Raw genomic sequence first — 6,000 nt, forward strand, 5'->3', positions numbered from 1 at the left:
ATTAAATAATATCTGTGAGACGGACTGCTAATGAATGAGTAGTATTTTTTTAAAAAAGGTAGTTCTTTTAAAAAATATTCTTTGGTAGTCCTTAAAAAAAATAAGGTAGTCTAAAAAATAAAATAGTTCTTTAAAAAAATATCTCACTAGTACCAAAATGCTGACAATAAATAACTGTACTCTTGCCTTACCTCTCTTCATCCAGCCCTGCACCATTTTCTTCTGAAAATTACCTCAGTTATATATACAATATAGTTATTTCTAAATGCTTATATTGCTATTTCTTTGGTTTCTGGATTTTAGACATTATATGTTTCAACTTCCTAGTTTAATAGATAAGGATTCTGCTCACTTATTTCCCAAACTTTTCCTTCTCATGACACAGAGAGAAATGATAATATTTGTATGGCAATTAGGGTAGCCTGGAGGGAATTTGTGGATATCTATATTGAACATGGTGAAAAATCAATTGCTTAAAAAATACATGAAATTATAAAAATAAAAATGAATGCAAATAATAGGGGAAATATTACATATAATTTGTATAAAACTTTTAGGATAAAATCTTTTCAAATTTTTGAATGAGAAATTTGAACTTCCTCATAAACATAAACTTTTTGAATCGGGTTTTATGTTTAAAATAGCTACACATAGTTTCTGATCAAGACTTTCAAAATGATAATCTCTTCAAATTCTTGAAATCACTGTGGTTGACTGAATAATGGCCCTCCAAGATATCCAGTTCTTAAATCCTGAAACCTGTGAATGTTACCTCAGATGATAACAGGTATTTCAAAACTGATTAAATTAAGGATTTTAAGATGGAGAAATTATCCTGGATGGGTCCTAAATGTAATCACAAATGCCCTTACCCTATATAATAAAAGGCTAATATGCAAATTATCCCCTCGGGAGTTTGACCAACCAGGAGTTCGATCACTCGCTATGACATGCGCTGACCACCAGGGGCAGCGCGGAATGAAGGAAGGCCCCAGCCAGCAGCTGGAAGGCCCCAATCGGCCCTGATCTCCAGCCAGGCCTAGGGACCCTACCGGTGCATGAATTTCATATACTGGGTCTCTAGTAAAATATAAACACAGAGAGATTTGAAGACAAAAAGAAAAAAGCAATGTGATGATGGAAGCAAGAAGAGAAAAGGCAATGTGATTTGAGGCCATGAACTAAGGAATGAAGAAAACATTCAGAAACTGGAATAGGCAAGGACATGATTTTCCCCTAGAGCAGTGATGGCGAACCTATGACACGTGTGTCAGAGGTGACACTCGAACTCATTTTTTTGGTTGATTTTTCTTTGTTAAATGGCATTTAAATATATAAAATAAATATCAAAAATATAAGTCTTTGTTTTACTATGGTTGCAAATATCAAAAAATTTCTATATGTGACAAATCACCAGAGTTAAGTTAGGGTTTTTCAAAATGCTGACACGCTGAGCTCAAAGGTTTGCCATCACTGCCCTAGAGCCTCAAGAGGTGGTGTGGGTGGCCCTGGTATCACCTTGATTTTAGTCCATGGAAACTCATTTCAGACTTTGGGCTTTCATAACTATAAGAGAATAAATATATGTTGTTATAAACCACCCAGTTTGTGGTCATTTGTTTCATCAGCCAAAGGAAACACAGTCACCATTCATGAAAGATGTTGCACAACTGGTGATAAAATTTTTTTAACCATTTCTTTTGCAACCATTTAAAAATGTATGAAATTATAATCAGAGAATCTAACAGCTCTTTTTTATTGACAACCACAGGATGAAATCTGATTTGATAATTGGCACAGAGTCTGACTGATAATTATTTCCTGTGTTGCCTTGCCATAACATTAATCTCACGTTATTATTACTTGATTATTATTATCCGATTAAATATCTATTTTCCCCCCATAGACTGTACTTCTAGGTGAGTAAGCTGATGCTACTGTCCCTAACATTTAAATTAAATTGAACTTTTTTCTATCAAGTATTTTAAAATAATGATGAAACTTTAATTCATAAAACATACATGCATTATTGGATTAGTTAGATCAAAACTATTTTGGATCCCATTAAAAGGCCACATCAGCTGCAACCAATCAGAAGTATCTGATGCCTGTGAAGTCAGAGTTTGAAAGCCATCAGAGTTGCACCATCCAGGAGCTCCATGCTAGATGCAATGTGCTAAGCACAGCCAAGGAGTTATTCTACCATCTGGACATCTACTTTAGCAGCCAGCTACCAAGCATTGTATGCTGTTATTCACCATGGGAAAGAAGCTATGAAATTACTGGATGTTTTTCATCATCCACTCCACCTGTAGATTTGCTGCACCTCTTGGGCCACCCTCTGATAAAGGCTGCTAGCAGCTTGAGGCAACCAACTCAGAGGAATCCCAATATCATGCTTCACAGCTGTAAGCCATTTGAAGCATAGAATTAGAAAATTCTGGTCTATATTACCCCTCCCATCACTGCTGGTCAGACACCAAAAAAAAAAAAAAAAAGAAAGAAAGAAAGAAAAAGACAAAGAAAGAGGCCATTTTTAATTATCAGTGACTTTGAACCAAATTTTTAAAGAGAAAAATATTAGAGATCAGCAAGCCTAGCTTTGCATGGATCAGTACAATAACAAACTGAAAACTGAGATTAATTGAATAATAGAAATACATTTATTGAAGACTACTGTCTGGATTTGGAGCATCACAGAGAGACTAAGAGATTTTAGGCCATTTGATATGTGAGCCTTTCTAACACACACCAGCATGCAATGAAGCCCATATGAAGCCAAAAATTGAGTAACAGGGCAATGAAAGAAAGAAAGGATTCATATAGATCAAAACTTCCCTTAAGCCTTGTTAGCTTGAGGCTTTTACCAGTTTCCTAGTGAAAAGGAATAAAACAATTCTAAAGTCACATTGATAATTATTTGTAATTTTTGTGTGCATGTACATATATATGTATGCATGTTGATATACATTACATATTTCCACATATTTATTTATACTTTATATTCTTTCTTATTCCAAAGAGAATTTGAGGCCAAAACATGTATATTCCTGATTAAGCTTATTGCTTAGTAAACTGGATATAGCATATTTCATTCTACAGTAGAAATTCAGTTTAGTCATTCTCATCTAATTCTTTTGTTGGCTTTAGATAGTCATGTTAAAGAGCCCCTTCAGTTATTATTTTTTAAATGGCTTTTTCTGAACCCAGTGAACCCAAATGATAACAGTCTAGATTCTAGAGTAGAGAGATTTAAGAAATAAGCAGAATTCCTTGTTGTATAGATTGGTGTGCTAGATTAGGCATGTTATACATTACATGATCAATCTCTAAATCTGTAAATACTGAAGATTCTTCAGAATAATCCTTACAAAATATGTACCTTCCTATACGTTTTTTTAATTATTGGTGTTTTTTATGTTTCGGGCACTCATAATAATATTGGTTTCTAGGGTGGCAGAAGAAAATATTGGAAAAAACAGTATTTGGAAAATAGCCTTTTGTTTTGTTTTGTTTTGTTTACTTCTGCCACTTAGAACCTGAAAATGTTGGATAAATTACTTGGTTAACTCTATGAGCCTTACTTAGTTTCCTCACTTAAAAGATAAGAATAACAACTAATTACCTGCCTTGCCTCTTTCAGGATTATCATAAATATCATCTCACTCAATGTTGGCACAGAGTCTGACTGATAATTATTTTCTGTGTTGACTTCCCATAACATTAATCTCATATTATTATTACTTGATTGTTATTACCTATTAAATATATATTTTTCCTTACATAGACTGTAAGTTTTTTGAGGGAAATGATCATATCTAACTGGTACCCCATAGTATACTAGTGTGCTTGGCACATAATCAACACAAAGAGAAATTTTTACCCCCGCCAAGGCTTATGTCAACTTTTAATTGTTGTGTAGTAAAACATACATTTTCCTTTACTAAGATTAAAAGTTTTTACCCAACCAGAGATTGTTAAATATTAATTCACTTCTTATTTTCCTTTATTCCCATTTTCTTATCTATTTGATTCTCATTCATATTGTACAAAGCATATCAATTGAAGCAAATTATAAATACAAAAGCAAATAAATAAATAGGCAAATGATTAATTTCTCTTCTAATAGTAATATTTTTAAACCTATTAATTCTTATTCTATTTAGATTTTATTTTGGTCTATAGTTTAAGATGAAGATTCAGTTGATTTTTTTTTCCAAAATGGCTAACCAGTTATCCTGGTATTTCATTGACTAATCCTTCCCTTTCCCACTAATTTGTTGTGGTTTTTCAGCTTCATTTTTGACCAGATTATGCTCTTTATTTCAACTTATTCACTCTATATTTCTCATTTATTTGTGTGTGTTTTTGTTTTGTTTTTGTTTCAGGATGGCTTTTGAAAGAGTCAGTTGAGTATAATAAAATTGGGTTATCAAAATACCCCTTAGATTTTGCTGGTGTGTTTAGGGGAAGAAGTGTCATGATGTCTTTAAAGTTGGCACAGGACAACACTCCAGCCAACTGAGCCACAACCGCTAGGGCATCCCTCCCAATTTTTTAACCTCCACACATGGTGTGGAACCAGCCTGTTTTCGTCTCCACCCCTTCTACCAATCTCAATGTGGCTTCTATATATCCTTAGTTATAGGACATATAACTAAATCCAAGTTTGGTGATACAAAATGAAACTTTGAAAGTTTTAAAATAAATTTCCAAAGCTGAATTTTATTATGAAACTCTGCAAAGTGAAATTTCTTTGAATTTAATAATAATACATAAGCCTATTTCCTAGTGCTTTGTTAGCATTTCCTATAACTATTAATACTATGAAATTATTGTACTAACCACTTTTGTGTGCTATGTAAATTGACATCTTTTATATGTAGCTATTGATATTATTCCCCACATTTTTTCTTTTAAGGATTAAATTGATTGATTCACAAACCCCAATTCTCTCTTCTACTTCTTTTAATACAATATTATTGTTCCACATTATGTCCCAGCAATTATACTCCCTCTGCCCTCACACAAAGATGGTTCAAATTTTTATTTTATGTTAATTAGTTAAGCTGCTGAGAAGGAAATATACTTGTTTACTCCTTTTTAACATATATATATATATATATATATATATATATATATATATATATATATATATAATTGATTTCAGAGAGGATGGGAGAGGGAGAGATAGAAACACCAATAATGAGAGAGAATCATTGATCGGCTGCCTCTTGCATGCCCTGCACTGGGGATCTGGGGACCTGGATATTGAGCCCAACAGGAATTAAACCGAATTGAACCATGACCTCCTGATTCATAGGTCAACGCTCAATCACTGAGCCACGCTGGCTGGGCCCTACCTATACTCCTTACCTTCATACCTAATTTTGTGTGTGTGTGTGTGTGTGTGTGTTTCTGAAATCCTTTGATATACTTGATTTTGCACTTTTATTTTGAACTTTACCCTTTTGGATAGGCCCTTTAATTTTAATTCATTTTCACCAATTGTTCCATTTTGTGTAATATAACAATTTAAGCCTACTGTTAAATCATACATTTTTTAAACAACAGAGTTCCACCTCCTGAGGACTGATGTGACAGAATCCTAACATGCCTTTTTGTGGAAGTAGTTCACTCTCTGTACTGTAACCCTAATGTCATTGCCAAAACACAAAGCTGATCTTGTAATTCTGCTGCTTAAAAAGCTTCCATGGCTCCCAGCCACCTATAGGTAAAATGAAAACTCCTTAGAACAGAAAAAGAGCCTTTCATCATCTGGCTCCACCTAACTTTTTACTCTATAATTCCTCTCCCCCCCCTCCCCTAAAGTGAACCCAGGAGCTATAGACTCAGAGATGCTTGTCAGTCTCAACAGTTAAGTCCCATGTCAGTCCTTTTGCCCTTGTCTTGTAATTTCTATTTAGAATGTCCTGCCCTTCTCTTCTGCTTCACCCAAATTCTTAGTATCTTCAAAAGCCAATTGAAGTTCACTTCCTC

This window comes from Myotis lucifugus, unplaced genomic scaffold, assembly GCF_000147115.1.
Source record: "Myotis lucifugus unplaced genomic scaffold, Myoluc2.0 scaffold_6, whole genome shotgun sequence".
NCBI lineage: Eukaryota > Metazoa > Chordata > Mammalia > Chiroptera > Vespertilionidae > Myotis > Myotis lucifugus.